Source organism: Lytechinus pictus, chromosome 12 (genome assembly GCF_037042905.1).
Source record: "Lytechinus pictus isolate F3 Inbred chromosome 12, Lp3.0, whole genome shotgun sequence".
Lineage (NCBI taxonomy): Eukaryota > Metazoa > Echinodermata > Echinoidea > Temnopleuroida > Toxopneustidae > Lytechinus > Lytechinus pictus.
In genome coordinates this window covers 15,731,118-15,748,947 of record NC_087256.1, presented here as the reverse complement: position 1 = coordinate 15,748,947, position 17,830 = coordinate 15,731,118, and positions in this window count along the sequence as shown.

Sequence of the window (17,830 nt, the reverse complement as noted above, 5' to 3'; positions counted from 1 at the left end):
TGTAGCACTGAAAGCTGGATCATAAGTTTATTATTATCTGAGCAAGCTACTAATTGAACACATGCAGCAATATAATTTTGGAGTTGTTATTTGGTATCAAACAATAGGCCTATTGGTAAAGATCAACAAAAAGCAAAATGCAAAATGATTTCCAAAGGCCTGCAATTTATTCCATAACAAATATGGAAAACCAACAAGGACATTATACATGAAGACAGAACACGCACTGTTCCTTCGGAAAGAAAAACTTGAACATTTACTGGTCAAAATGAGAAAATTACAGAGGTCTTAATGTCACTTTCAATGCAATCATTTGCACACAAAAACTTAAAGCACAGCCTAATTAATTCCGGCTTTGTCCAATTGAAAAAAAAAATGTGCTCCAATAGTTTACCTGACAGACGGTAACTTTACCACTATTGTAACTACCATGAAACCCTTGATTGCGATTGGCTGCTGAGACTTGTTACCATGGTAATATGGCAAGGTCACCATAATTGTAACTCTTTATGCAATGGGCTCCAGCTGTAGATTATTTGGACAGTATTTCTTAGTGTACTGTATCAGTATGGATTCATAATGTATGATACAGTTGTGTTCAAAAGTTAGTGAACCCCATCACAAAGTGCAACCCTTCATGCCAGGTGTTGAATGTAGACAACATTAAAACATTCAGCGAGCCCAGGAAACAAACTTTATTGAATGTAATATATTATCAACCGACTTCACAATATCTAATACAGGACACAACTTGACAAACACTTTAAATATGTTCATTTCCTGGTGTTGGGTTCACTAACTTTTGAGGACCACTGTACATGGTTAAGTAGACTCCAACTGCTGTCATTATCTTTAAGAGAAAGAGAGGAATGATTTGCAAAGAGACAGCAAAATCAACGACTTTCCCAATTTGAAAGAAAAGGCTCTCTAAGGTCTTACAAGATATTGGTTTGCGTTCAAATAAGAGTGACACTCTAAATCAAATCAAAGTGCAATATAACTAATGTGTCAAGATGAACTTCAAGGATACCTGGATTACTTTCTGGGGTTGTCCACAAAATTCAAATTCAGATAGAGTCAAGAGGAAGCAAAAACATCACTGCATTTATAGCCATCCTCAGCATTTTTATTCACATCACAGAAGAAAACGATCATAAAAGCACTTTTAGGCATCAGAAAAAATCCTTTAAGCACATTTCGGCATTAGGTAGTGCCCAAAGTTTTCTGCTGAGTGGATTTTTCGCGAAAAAGTCAAGGAACCAGGGGAAGAAATCGGGAAATACATTTCAAATCTTTAATCAGCCAAGAATGGAACTATGGAAATAGAGAACTGAGTAGGATTTATCAATTTTCTGGCTCAAATTTACTGGACCATGAGGTTATCCTGAGCGAGCCATTTTGTTTTGTTTGAAACCCTTAATTACTACTTTTCTAAGGAAATATCAACATCTAAACAGTTAAACAATTCTCCCAATTCTATATCAGCCCTCATGCTCTGCAGAAGTACTCTTAAGATTTAAGTTCTTAGTCTAACATCGTAATGGTACGTGCTTTGACAGTATTCCTTTCTGGGTGGACCTAACAGATACCTGACGAAGTTGCAAGTGCTGTTACAGATTAATGGAAGGCTTTCCAAACTCCATCCACTTCCGCTTAAGTTATTTGATATCTGATCCTATCCAAGACTATATTGTCAATGACTGATGCCTGCTGAAAAACAGGCAGACTTCTCTGAAGGGCATCTTTTTCACGATCATTTATTCACACAAGCTTAATACTCCACATAACCTTACTGAGACAGGTATGGTATTAATTCCAAAAGGAAATCAACAGTATCAGTTATGTATTGAGAATACACAATGGATGAAATATCCAAGGTGGACAGGTACAAACATACACAGAGTAATCATTTAGCTCAAATACTTTAATAGCCCTTATCTAGGATCCCATGTAATCATTAAGAACCTTTATGTGGTCAATGGGGTATTGAAGATTATCACATAATTCTTTTGCTTCTCCCAAGAACATGCCACTTTGGCGTGACATTGACAAATTTACCATTTCAGAGTGCCACTGTGGGAACAAAGAAGACTTTGTTGTTGTGTGGGAACAAAAAGGGGGACCTTGGATCTGGATTCTTTTAAAATCCAGGCCTCCTCGAGTTGCAATTGGGACCTATACCTAACAAGGTCTATCAGAGACGGGTTGTTGCGAGTATAGAAAGGTTAGGGTGGCTAGTGAGCACCCTGTGTCAACAGATCACCTTGGTCAGGGCTCTACAATGGCAAAAGGGAGGGGGTGGCGTAAGCCCTCCACATCCGGATCAGTAAGTGCTTCTGCTACCGTTCAGCCCATACATTCTGTCCCAATCACCCTTCCATTCTTCCGAGAACATGTCTAATAGGATATCACTTCAAAGGAAACCAAAGACACTGGAGTTCCAATGATTTCATTCACTGGAGAAATTCAGAAGGGCAGATGGACTCTGCAATAATGGTCTTAGTGTGGACGATCATTCTTGCAGGTAGCCAAGGGTCTACTCATCGCAGGGACCCTTAAAAATTCAATGACTTGTTCACCAAGGTGGTCCTTCAAGGAAACTGTAAACTGTTCCTTGAAGCACCATTGTCCTGGTGGTGTTGCTTTCTGGCAACCATGCAGTTCTTTATTCTGTGCAATGACTTCCAAACAATATGTGGGACAGCATGTCTCACAAGAAAGATACAACTATCCTTCACACCCAAGCTTCATTGATTGGGTCTTGAATAAGGTGTATCACGTCAAGAATTCTCGTATCTTGAGGATAGTGGGGGAATCTTCTTATAATCCCTTGCTACATCACTCGTTATGGCATTTCATGAATGAAACAACCTAGTCAAGAACTCACTTTGAGGACACTGGGGAAATACTGTAAAAAAACAACAATTGCTCCTTAATTTGCTTCAGTCTTTCAGTGATTTTTTGGTACAAGGACTAATTTGATGAAGATTTCAGAGATGAAGGAAACTTGGGTAATCTGAACTACCTTGTTACTCCATCTGTGGGGGAATTTAAACGATTCAGGTACAAAAGATAACCTAGTCAATCATTCCCATATAATGAAACAGGAAATCTCTGAAACCCATTTACTTTATCACTCGCTAATGGGACCACCGAGTTGGGAATAAGAAATAGTATAGTCAAGTATTTCAATACAGAAATAGGAAATCTTCTCAGACCCCCTTGATACTTCATTTGCCACAGTTTTTTAATGAGGTGTATGAAATAACCTTATCCAAGACTTCTCACATCGACAAAAAATGGAGGAAACCTTCCAAAACCCCACTTGATGAGTAAGGAAGGTACACTAGATAACCTCTAACAGTCACAAATTCTTACACCGAGGAAAATGGCCTTAATTCCATTCATACTAATGTGGACAATGGGGTGATATAGAGAGTGTAATAGAAAAGCAGGAATCTTCTACCACTCTTTACCAATTTTGGAGCTTACATAAATACACTATACACATTTTAGTATTCACTTAAATTGTCCAGGGAATAAATTGGTTTCTTTTAATAATAACAATTTAGTGCCCAGGACAAAGAGCCGATGTTGGGAATTTTCTAGAATACAGTAACTAACAGATTACATGAATCATTGGTGGTGATTAGGGCCATGTAAATAACAGGTGCAAATGATTGATGTCTGAGTCAATGGCAAATCATATTTATTCAGTGGATTCTTGACTGTCTATGCTGATTGTTTGGAACTTCTACAAAGTTTAAAATTTACATTAATTTTTCCTTAAAAGATCTTAATTCCGATATGCATCCATGGGTCAAATTTCAATTTATTAATTGGATTTATCAAATTATTGTAAGAAAGAGTAATTTTCATGTTTGAGCTCAAATAATGTCTGACCTAACCCTAAAATATGAAACAAATCATCCCACATGACTTAAGTGTTAAGATGATCCATTATTGGTTCTTTAACTTTTGCCAGCAGGCCTATATTATGACTTCTGTGACTTTAAAGCTAGGTTCGAGTTTTGGTATAGAAAACATCTTTGGATAGGAAATGGGTGGAAGTAACCCTGGAATGTTTATAATATGTCAGAATGCTGATTTTGAACAAATTTTAATAAAAACAATTTCATTACTACATGCTTTTCTTTGTGTAGCTAACTCAGGAAACAACATACCAAACCATAAATGGATGTGCATTTTTCAGTAATTTTTTCTGATCTTCATCTGCTCATTACTCTGTAACTAAACATTTCCCTAAAAATTGTTTGGCAGATATCATTAATTCATTTTTATCGAAATTCCATGCAAGTTTGTCAAATTCTGTAAACATTTTATTGCCAGTACCAGAGTTAATCTCTAACCTATGACCAGGCACTCCCAAAACTAATCAGATCAATGTCAACTCTACCTATGTATTCACATGCTAGAAATGTTTAGAGTTCGATATGCAAAACAATTCATTATCTGGAGAGAACAAGCCATTTTCAGGTATGTAATGACCTCTGTAAGACCTTGATACTCCCAGCACTGATCAGATTACTGTACCTCCTATTGCATACAAGTTTGAGTTAAGACCATTTCAGATGGTCAAGATGGACTCAAGTCACTTTTTCTTGCCATCAACAAGTTAAAGATATTCAAAGAACGATCTAGACTCGACATACGCAAATGCGTTTTTAGTAACAAGGTAGTGAATGACTGGAATAGCCTCCCCCAAGAAGTTATTGACTCAGGCTCCATTGATGTATTTAAATTAAGACTCAATAAGTTTTGGTGGTCTGAGCGTTTCAATCTTCAATGATCAAAACCGTCTCTACCCTCCATGTGTGCATGGACCTATGACTGTGTGCAAGTTTTCGCTCTTGTATAATAACACATAATATGGAGATGGAGGACTGTAATTTCAGATGAAGAGATCGAGGTCAACAGGATTACCTCACCTCGTAACATGATGATGATGATGATGAGATTAACTAATTGGACATTTACCAATTAAACAATCAGTGTGTTTCTACGGAGAATCTTTAAACGGTAATACCCAGGTAAGTATCCAGAATTCCGGAAAACTTCCCTGTAGAAACAGACGTGATGAGGTTTATTGATAAACCGCATCACGCAAAATACGGTTTCTCATAACCACCTCTGGGAGATGGTTATTGCTGTGTTAATCCGTTTATTTGCGACGCGGAATGAGAGTTAATCGGATTATTCGCTCTGTAGAAACAGGTTGATTATACGGTTTTTCGATTCCGGAAAAAATAGTTTTTAAGGATTCTCTGTAGAAACACACGTTAAGTATGACCTCATCGCCCCCGGGGGGGGGGGGGGGGGGGGGGCACTCAGTATATAATGCATAGTGGGTATGTGCCGCGGAGGGGACCCCCATTTTTACACTCAAATTTCCGTTCCAAGGCATAGCATTTTTGTCTTATTGAGAAAGAACAAAGAAAGCCGCTCCAAAGCTTAGCATTTTCTTCTTATCGAGAAAAAAGAAGAAAGAAATCCGCTCCAAAGCTTCGCATATTTTTCGTTACGCCGTTCCGGTCGCATTGATCTGCTACAAGAAGCTGCAATTTTGGTGAAAAGCGGCCGCAGAGCGCTATCCGACCATCGCCTCTGCGCGAGCGCACCCAGCGGAGGCCGCGCTAGCTGCATCATGCACGCATGCCTGTTCCATAGGAATGCATACGCACTCATCACAGGCTGGCGATCCGTTCCAAGGACCCCCGTTTTCACAAACATTTGTAGTTCCGAAGCCCGTTCCGAGGACCCTCCTATTTACAATTAGCCCGCTCCAAGGCCCCCGTTTTTTGTCTCGCCCGCGGCACACCCCTACCACTTTTTTGGTCGAGTGCCCCCCCCCCCCCCCCCGGTCATCACCCTTTGACCCTGAAAATCTATTGGTCCAATGTCACTTCTACATGTAATATGCATACATGAGCCAAGTATGAGGATAGTTTGTTACACATATCATGACAAGTACATGCCTTGATTTCCTCCTGTCTTGAGTTTTGTAATGCACGTCTGTTCAATTTACCCCAGAAACGGCTATCTCAGCTTCAGAAGCTTCAAAATGCTGCAGCTCATATTGTTACACTGCCAAACAAAGTCTCACATATTACCCCAATTCTGAATTCGCTGCACTGGCTCCCTATCAAGGATCTGATAACTTTTTAAGATTTTGTTGCTCGAATTTCATTGCATTCATGGATCAGCTACCCAATACAATCTTCCTTTTAATCAATCATTACACACCCACTAGGTCTCTATGCTCTGCAACATCTCGTTTGCTTGTGGTTCCAAAAAATTCAAAAACTTGGGGGGAAAAGATCCTTTGCTCATGCGTGCCCCATACTATGGAACAGACTTCCTGAAGACATCAACAAGTGTATCTCTGTTGAGTCTTTCAAAAATGTTCTTAAAACCTTTCTTTTTATTTAATTTCTTTATGTGCCTTGAGTACTCTACAAATTGGATTTGGAATTTTACAAGTCACATATTACTATTATCATCATTATACAATGACCTCCGTAAATTTTAAACTTTGATCTCGATACCCAAGATAATACTACTCAGATGATCATCACTCATACATCAAAGATCACTACTCAAGTTTGAAATCTAGCTATCAAACAGTTTTTAAGCAATCAGGAGAATGAAGAAAAGATGGATGGATGACCCGGCAGCATGACAGGCAGAGGCATAACAGTGGCAATCAATACTGATTTTTTTTAAAATCATACACGGACCAAACTATGTGTATGGTTCAAGATGCAAGTCTTGACATTTATTTTTCTACAATGCACCACCTACGTATCTCTTGACTAAGTGCAAACTAGATATTGCATTATATCTGAAATACAGTCCTCTGTGGAGGTCTCAGATCGGTAACGACACTATTGGTGACTTGAAGAAGGCAAGGGGGAAAGAAAAGAAGTTGAGGCCAGAGCCTGAACTAGTCATGACACAGTCCTAATAACTTTTTCAGACATTATCTAGATTTACCCCTCTCCACTCATCTGAAAGTATCCAAGGGTAAAATTACATCCTTGAAGGCGTTATAACCTTAATAAGGTGGCTCAGCAAATGGTACAAGACACCTTATTAATGAAGTGCAGAAAAGCACTACCACTCTTCTAGAAGTTGTGTTACATTCAGCGGTGGGTTATCAGGATTGATGTTTGCTATTTAAACCCGTTCCTGAAAGAGTAGCATCGATTGAGATCAGGTGTTGGGATTCCAAAATAAAATGAAAGTCTTAAATGTGTTCTATCCAATGAATTTCACATTTCATATCAAAATGTTGACATATTAAATTTGAAACATTGATATCTATTAAGGCTTTGTCAATAAGAATTGTACTTGAGTACCATCTTCCACGCCAATCTTACAAAAGTTTAGGGGCCATTGAATCTTTCACAATTGATTCTTTGAGAAAAATTGATTGCTGCATTATATCTAGCACCCATATTCTGAAATCCTTTTTCGTAAAGGGCTATTTATCCACTTTTCTCATTAATTCAGTGATTGATGGTCAGAAAGTGACAGATTATATTCTTTAAACATTCAGATTATATTCTTTAAATTTAAGCTCAATCCATGCATGAGAATATCTTTATATATCAAGTAGGAACAAAATCTGATATTTCATTTTGATTTGACACACGATCAGAATAAATTTAAAGTATAATTGCAAAATTTCGTCCAATAAACATTATTTTATTTTCTCTGCAATCAAACCTGTTTAGGGTATACACAACTGGTAATTAATTGGAATAAATCAAGAGTGAAATGCACTTCAGGGGGGGGGGGGATCTACTGAAATTTTATAATGAATTTAAATAAATGAAATTAGATTATATCAAGACAAAATTTGAGCTCTGGATTATCTATTTTCTTGCTTAAATCTATCAACCTCTACCATCCAATCATTTGATGTGGGCCATCAGATTTCTTTAAAATATCGCTTATCGCCCAATCATAGCACTACAGCTTACCTTGATGCATAATGACTTAGAAATTCTGAAGGCAATTTTGTGCAGATAGTAGATGCAAACATTCTGCATCCAAGACTTCATGCTACAATGAATAAACATTTAGAATGTAAGCAGTCTCAAGATAGATGGCCAGGATTTCAACACCATTAACTTGTTAACCCGATCTCCATGGGACATGCTATTGAAAGCAGATTTGGTGCGGTGGTGAACAAGAAAAGATGGCTTCCAAAACACTGACAAGGATGACACCTTGAAGGTCACGATTGCATGACCTTGCAGACTTCAAGGATCAACAAAACCTAAAAGTAAGAGACGATTTGACCATGTTTGATAAATCTTACTGGAGAATAAGTGATGGACACTTCAAACTGGATCCATACAGGTATGATAAGAAATTTACCAGGCTTAAAGCAATTCAATGCTCAACTGTTTTCTCACAAATCAACCTAAATAGATGCCTTAGGACATCCAACTGGTCAAAGCCATCTTTGCAATTACAGGTCTAGACAGACCATCTGCAATTAATTGGAAGAAGAAGAAGAAAAAGAAGACGACAAACTCTAATAAGATTCATCTAACAATGGAGGAATCATTTTCTGAGGCATAAGAGCTCGATCGCTGGAGTTGATATGCCAGTGGTCCAAGTAAGGCATTATTCAACATTCCCATTTTCCTCTGAAAGTACACAAAGCCATCTGTACTTTCTTAGCAACTAGGGTCGTAAACACATACAAGTTAGTTTCTTTATCAGTCGGATAAACTAAAGGACTACAATATTCAGCGAGTAATCACTTATTTAGTTGCAGACTTATTGAGTCTAAAAATTATTCAAGTCTTATAACATACTAGATATTATGGTTGTATCTGTGTATGTAGTCAGTCTCAGATCAGTTCATCAGGCAAATCTTGAAGGTATTCGATGACACGTTTCAATAAAAAATAATAAAAAGTGATCACCAATTGCTAAATACTATTCGTCCGCAGAATCAAATTGAATGAATCTCAAAACATCTTAAGCAAATTTAAGGAATAACAGTTTCAGAGAGCAAATGAAATATCTAGTCTTTCCTTTTCATTACCTGATTGTATGGTATGCTGATACTAAAGCAGTAATTCAAAATACCAAATAAGAGAGCTGTTCAACTCAAAGAGAAAATAATAAACATTGAACAAGAATCTTGTTGCGTGCTATACATACACATCACAGCATTAGGCAGATAATGCAAAAGTGATGCACCGTATCAAGTGAGTAGTCCTCATAATTGGATTGTGTTAAAAAAATGAAAAAAAAAAAATCGCATTTGCATTTATATTGACTTACATGTATGTGACACTCACTTGTCACACTTCCTACAGAGTACAATTCCTTGTGTAAAATAAGTCATTACTAATACAGAAAAAGGCATTTGAATGGATAACAAATTCTCAAATCTTGAATCAATCAATGCATCAGATGACTAACCTATCTAAATTTACAGGTAGCAATTGAAGACAAGATCATTGGGAATTGACCCCTTCAATAGAACATCTCAAATGATTACTTCATGATTGTTTATCAAACTATACTTATGTCAAAGAAGTACTTTACACTGTACATGGAAAAAAAAAGAAACTTGAAGCTGCAAATTTTCTAGAACTCCTGGAGTTATCATTTCTGCTTTGAACAAAGTTTTAAACACAGAACAGATTCAAGGAAATCAGTTAATGTCAAAACACATGAACATATCAAACACAATAAAAAAAGAAACATTTCAACATGACTTGCTTAAGATCTACTATATACAACACCGACCCCTCTTTGCGTGACATCACACACAGCCACACACAAAAGAAATTGTAAAATTTCTATTGATTCAATAAAACACATTAAAAAAAAATAATAATAATAATAATTTAAATTATAGTAATGAAAGGAAATCTTAAATTTCTATGACAATTTCTATTTGGCACTACAAATTCTATGGTTGCTTCCATCTTTTAATTAAAAAAGCTAAAATCTGTGTTAATGACCTTTTCTTGATTAAAAAAGGAAACATCTTTGTAAAAATAAAACAACTCAAGAAATGGTTATCTCACACAGCGTTTCAATAAAACCAATATGGTATTATTCAAAACATCTGAAAACATACATGCACAAATTATGCTCTTGAGTACTGATTCAACATGAGATTTTTTGAAAAACAAATAAATGACCTCACAAAATGTTTTCTATGTTACATCAAATTTTCATGGGCTGGATTTTGAATAATAAAGTGAATTAAAAAAAATGTTCATAAGGCTTGAAAGATAGCAGTAACACTAGACAACTTCCACTTTGTAATACTAGAAAAAAAAACATGCAAAGGAAATAAGATCAGTTCAAAAGTTGAGAGTAGGCGAGTGCTAGTGAGTAAACAATATAAAAAGAAATTTCCATGAGACATGAAAAATTCTCAAATTATCAACAATTATCATATAATTTCTAGCAATAATCGGTAAAGACACCTCATGGATTTATTTCTAATCATCGGCATATTACAAAAAAATTAATGCTGGTGAAGTATAAAGTTATAGATTGAAATGACACTCCATCAAGAAAATCTTAAATGTAGGAGCGGAACCGGGACACGACTTAATGAAACACAAACGTCTGAGAATGTTTGGAAATCTGACAATGTGGAGTATGCTGGAGACTTTTGATCATAAAATGATAGATAAGAAAAAACAAACATTTGAGAGCTTTCAATTTTTTTTTTCCATTTCTGTCATTTTGGCGATTTCAAAATTTTGCAGCATGCAATCAACCTAACCTCAATAGCTTTCAAGACTATTTAATTCCCAATTCAATCTCAGAACCATATAACTGTAACTAAAACACACATGCTAATGGTATGTCCACAAATTTGTGAAAAAGTTCCTTCCCTAGACTCTGGCTAGATTCTTCTTCTTGGGGGAAAAATGATCCATAATATGGTGAGAGAAAGCAATGATCAAGCTGTGAAAATACATGGAAACATTTATGGTTTTCTCCGTTGGTCATGAATTCAACACATGGGGTGTGTTTCACAAAGATTTGTCCGACTGAAAAATCACGCTTATATTGCATCAGTGCATTTGTTAGATGCTTATGGGATATTTGCTACCGAACATTAATGAGCCTGCAGGACGAGGAAAGTTTTCAGGGTGAATTTGTATTCTACATCCTCCTCATCACACTTTCACATGGCTAGAAGTATATGGTTTCTACTAATTTAGATTAGAAATACCCAAAGCTCCATAACATGGAACGTTGTGGCCCAGTGGACAAGTCTCCGGACTTTGAAACAGAGGTTCGTGGGTTTGAATCTCAGCCATGGCGTAATTTCCTTAGGCACGATGTGCTACTCTCAGCCAAGGTGAGGTAAATGGAGAGCTGGCAGGAATTTATACCCTGAAACGCAGTGTACGTAACAGCTGGTCTGCTAAAGCCAGGGTAATTATGCTGCATTACCGTAGAGCGCTTAGAGACTTCTGATAAAGTAAGTGTTGAGCGCTATATAAGCAAGTATAATTATAATGAACACATGGATTGTTATCAAAATGTTGCTTGTGGCATCTAAGAGGTAATTACAGAATGCTACTTTACTTCAAAATCTGTTCAAGAATCACTGTAAGCACATTCACATTCAATCAACCGTAAGGATGCCTTCTGACACTTTTCTATTCCAATGCTGTAGGAAGTGCAAACTTTACCGGTCCATGACTCAATCTGATGGTTTGAGTTCTGCCCCAAGACAAAGAGATGGACTGCACAGCACCTTAAATGCCAAGGAGGACTAACTGGTGGTTCACCAAATGTAAAGATGTTGGATGGAGAGCAACTTGTTGGTATGATGCGGACGTCACTTCAATGCAGTCAAGAAAATGGCTTAGGATGTTAAATGAGCAGTATTTTGGAGCAAATTTGAAAAAAATCCCCTTAATTGGGGGGCCCAACTATAAATTAGTGATCCGAGTGATCAGCCAAGAAAAAATTGGAAATACCACTGAAGGTGATAAATACCCTGGTCTAATACTGTTGTTAAGATGGCAACACACTTGGAAAATGAATCTTGCATATCTTTACCCAAGATGAATGTTTGTGTCAAATTTAAAGAGCAATGGTACGCAAGTGGAACGCCTCTGGCAGTCTCGCCTGCATTACATCATTCAATATAGCAACAATGCTGACTTTGCAAACTAAGATGAATAATTATTTACAAAAACACTCAGATGATAATAAAATACTAGGTTAATTGACCCCAACAACATCTGACCTGGATTATGTGACCTAAGAATCATGCAAAACAATTAGTGATATTATATTACCAGAGCTGCCAACATTGGGATGATAGAATCCAGTAGATTTCGCGGAGGTATGATTTTGTGAGGGAGCGGCGGAACGTTGTCCCACGGATGGGAGTTTTGGGTAGCAAAACACATTAAGAAACAACATTTGATAGTAACCGACAGCTGTCTAAACCATCAAAAAAAATTCCGATAGATTAAATGCACATTAGAGAGAATTCATGAATTGTCATTGACTAAATATACACTTCAGGCAATACAGTAGATTTTTTAAATAATTCATAAAAGAATGCATTCAACATGAAAATACCTTTAATTGGCCAGAGGGGGAAGGGGCTGCAGTAGTGGTAAACATGGTAAATGAGCTCTATATGTGGACTGTTTAAAATCTCTGAGGGATTCCTGTGAAAATTGTCACACAGTCCCATTCTGCTTGAAAAGTATCTTTATACTTCGACAAGTATTTTGTCGTCTTGGTCTTGGATGACTCCATCTCCATGATCTCCATGGTCACTGGCGATGCGATTGTAGTGTGGATGAATCGGGACGGGGCGTGCTTCGCAAAGCTCAGCCAGCCAGCGCACCAGGCTAGCTCACTCACGAAAGAGAAAATGTTCGAATCCGATCAACCCAAGTGACAGTAGGCGAAAAAATCTCCACTTTGCTTCTAATTCTTCAGGATTGTCAATAAAATTATTCCTGAAACTGAAAGTCGAGGTGTAAAAGTAATCCACTTGTTAATCCCATCGTTGATCCACAGTTTCAGCTCGAATAAGGTGCAAGCAAGCTTACGAAAAATGCCTCGCAGTGCTCGTGAACTTTCCTTCTCGGAGCTTGCTGGGGCAGCGCGGCGCGGCTGGAGCCGCGCCGGGGCGCATCGGGGGCCATGTGCATGGAGTACCGCTGAAGAGTTTTCATCACACATTGCAGAACCCGGAAATAAAATGGCTTGTTAGACTATTTCATCAGTCGTTCAGTAAAATTATCTTCATTTACATGCGAAATCAATGTACGATTATACAAAAACTGGTAGAAGTTACTGGGTAAAATGAAAATGTGATAAGGAGGTTCCACGTGGGTGTTAGGGAGTTGAACATGCTAGACTCGTTAAACAGTCGTTTGTATGAATTTTACAATTTAACAGCTAAAAATCCTGATTATCCGGGAGATTTTGGCATGGGGTCGGGAGAACGGGAGATTGGATCGCAATCCAGTATTCTCCCGCAGGATCCGGGAGACTTGGAAGCTCTGTATTACCCTTCTGTCCATGTTTCATGTACTAGATCCATAAATTTATGATGGCAATTCAACAAATACCCCAACTTGGTAAAAAATCATTGACCTTAATGGCCTGAATTATGTGACCTGAAATTCATATAAGATGATCAGTGATACTTGATTAGTCTCATATCCAGTTTTCACGAACTAGATCTTTATACTTTCAAAATCATGATGATATTTAAAAAACTTAACCTAGGACAGGATTTCAATGTTGATTCCCCAAACAAGATCTAAGTTCATTGACCCTAAATGAACGTTGTGCTTGGTCATGTGAGGTCACGTGACCTGAAACTCGGGCAAGATGCTCAGTGATACTTGATTACTCTTACGTCAAAGTTTCATGAACTAGATCTATATACTTTCAAAGTTATGATGACATTTCAAAAAATTAACCTAGAGTTAAGATTTCGATGCTGATTCTCCCTACATGATCAGACTTCAATGACCCTAAATGAACTTTGTCCTTGGTCATTTCAGAAACTAAACCTTGGTTAAGATTTTAATGTTGACGACGCTTCTGCTGCCACCGTCGCGGTAGGAAAAGCGACAACTATAGTCTTGCTCTGCTATGGAGGCGAGACAAAAATTGAGGAAGCAATTCAAAGCGCAAGATTTGCGAAGGACGGACCGACCGCCTGCAAATCCGACTGTATGCTGATTCTTGTATTCCCCCTTCAAAATTCTTTTGGTATGGGTATAATGAAGTGAACAAGGGACATTTCCTATAGTTTGTGATGTTTCCTATTCTTTGTGATGTTTAACCCTAATTCTCCCGGGGGGGGGGCCATAATGGCCCCCCCCTCGACAATTTTCGCGATATATCCGCTGCGCAAATTTTTTTGACCTCGCCGCTCACTGACTTTTTACTTTCAAGTCTCGCGCAAATTTTGAGACCAAATTTGTGACGACCGGATACGCGGTTACGACATTACGCAACATTATGTAAGTGCATGTCAGACCCAAAATTGCTCACAAACGTGATTTCATGTACAAATCCAATGCAAATTGTGTATTTAGCCAAAATTCATAAATGTATCATTATTTCTACTTTTACTGATTGAATTTAATTAATTTTGCCTTGCTTATGATCAGAATTAAGTCTGGAACGATTTCCATTGAAAAAACAATAAAAAAACAAAAAGTAAAAAAAACAAGGAAATACATAAGAAATTCATAAAACAATAAAATACATAAGAAATTGATTTCCAAACTGAAGTTTTTTTTAATTGCGATTGTTAAGAATGCTACAAAGAATATTTTAACCAAAAATTAGCATTCTAGGAGCTTTATTTACTGAATTAGAGCAAAAAGTATGATTTATGCATAAATTAGCATAATTAATTCATATAAAATAAAATCTCATTATTTTGGAAAATTTTACCATACAGCCTTGTAGATTACATCGCACACAACCAGCGTGCAAATTTTTGCGTCGCTCGAGCGATCAGCGGCCGAGATCTTAAGGGGGGGCCATAATGGCCCCCCCCCGGGAATGACAAGAATCAAAATACCCCGGGAGATTGAGGGTTAATGTAGGAGTGTTGTGGTTATGTTGTTCTAACTCTTGCCATTCAACAAGGCAAAAGCGATTTTGTGTCTCGCCAACTTATGAAAATAACCAGAAATATCGTGATTTGCGAGGGCACACAACAGAATTGTATCGAAACTTCATTGTGAAATGACTGGGATGGAATAACACTTGTCATAAAAGCCTTGCAGGTAAACTTTAATGTTGACCTGAAAATGACCTTTGACCTTTATACATGTGACTTCCGACTGCAGCCTAAAATGCAGGTCCCCCAAGTCCATCTACCATCCAAGTTTGGTTGAAAAGTGACTAACGGTTGCGGAGTTAGGTGTCATAAGAGAGTCTTGCATGTAAACTTTAACGTTGACCTGAAAATGACCTTTGACCTTACCATGTGACCTCCGACTGCAGCCTAACATGCAGGTCCCCCAAGTCCATCTACCATCCAAGTTTGGATGAAAAGCGACTTACGGTTGTGGAGTTGTGTCATTAGGTTTGTGACGGACGGACGGACGACATTTGGATCCCTAAGTCTCGCCTTCACCTCTGGTGGAAAGAGACAAAAAGAGGATTGTGGGTTCAAATCCTAGCCATGGAAATACATCCAGCAAGAAAGGTATTTTACCTGGCAGGAATATTCATTGCTTTGAATGCTTGTGTGCCTGGAAGGTAGGTTGATACAGCCAGGGTAATAATAACAACTAGTGCCCTATTTACCCTGCATTGTGGATTAGTGTTTAGTAAATTTTCAGAATGTTGAATAATCCAGTCATTTGATTGGTCAAGAAAAACCAAAGTAAAATGACGATAGGTAAAGTGAATTAATCCAACTCTATTAAAAAGAAGATCAACAATAGGCTAAAGCTAGACCCAACTTTAGTTGTTCCGACATCTGTCAGATCTTAACCCTATCTAGGCTGGGGTATTTTGGGAGTTCATATGGCTGGGGGGGGGGGGGGGCCTCCCAGGCCCCTCTTTTGGCTGTCTACCGCGCAATCGCACAGAAAATTGTAAAAAAATTGTAATAAATTTTATGCGAATTGCTGTTAAGTGATTATGCTAATTTAAGCGTAATTAGTATGAGAAATCATACTTTTTCCTCTAACTCCCTAAATAAAGCTCCAAATGTTCTAATTCTTTGCATAAAAACTCTGTGTTCTTAGCAAGGGTACATGAAAAAAATTGTGATATCAGATCAATTTCTTATGTTTTATATTGTTTTTTTGCTATTTCTTATGTATTTCTGTGTTTTTTGGACCTTTTGTTTTTCATTGTTTTTTCAATGAAATTTGTTGGGGATTCTTCTGAGATCATAAGCAGCATAAAGTAAATACATTTAGACCTGCAAAACTAAAACTGATCATACATTTATGATTTTTGGTTGATAACACAATTTGCATTGACTTTGTACACGAAATCAAGTTTTTGAGCAATGTTTGGTCCAACATGCACTTACATTATGTTGCGTTATTTCAGAACCGCGTACCCGGGTGACGCAAAATTGGTCTCAAAAGTTGCGCAAGACTTGAAAGTAAAATGTCAGCGAACAGTGCGGTCAAATACATTCGCGCAGCTAAAATATTGCGTGAATCGTTGAGGGGAATAATAATATAGATCTGATGATTGTTAACTTGTAGATCAAGACATGGTACTGGATTAGCTTGAAGTTTATTCAGGTTCTTTCAGCTTTTTTCTTTTAAGGTTATTTGAGCTTAAAATTGCTAGAGTTCATAGCCCTCAACAATAACTAATGTAGACATTTTCATGGTGTGTTACAAGTATTTTGTTTGAAGTGTTTTTATTAATGAGAAATTGAGTCTGTATTGCAAATAAATTGTAGAGAGAAATTATTTTTGTATTTCTCCCTGAAGTTTTGGAGTTGGTTTTGTAGTCATGTTTGTAAAAATATTTCATCACTGGACATCCATCATCCTGCATACTATCTAGCAAAGGCCAGTGCCAATTCTGAATTGTTCATCAGTATCAAATGGTGTGTGTTTGTGTATGTGAATGGTTTTGAAAGCGAATCGAATCAAGTTTAAAATGTTAAATGTTTATAAGCCAGTTCGGAGTTCCATTCTGTGCATGATCAGAAGAAGGTCATTCATACTATTAAAGTGACATGGTGATTTAATATTTAATGAGATAAGCACCAACTTTGATGTCTAGATTATTCACATAAACTTTTGAATTGTGTTTTTCATTAGATCCACAAAGAACAACGATGCGTCCCCACTAGCAACTGGTATTTCACAGTTGGCCAAGTACATCTTTATAACATGCTAATACATTCAAAGTAGAAACGCAACAAATACCTTCATGGAGTGTTCATTGGTGTGCTATTCTAGTCACCTGGTCTATGCATTTTCTGCATCCTGCTATGTAAGGCATGCTTAATACCTTGCTTTGAAATCTGCCTATCATAATGAAAAAAAAAAAATGAAAGGTCATTTGACCAAAATTGCCCAAGTGGTAACTCCAAACTGGTCAATTAGTGAGAAGAGTTTTTTACTAAAAGCTCCAGAATTAGACATTTATGCCTTGATTGGCAAGGTGAAAAAAAGACATCCATGGAATGGAAAAGAGGAAATTTCATTTAGATATCAATCACTGGATGGCTTCTCAACTGCACAGTCAAATCAATGCCTCCGCCATTACCAGACCAAGAATATATAAACTTCTAAAATGTTCACAAAATGATCGTTGTTAC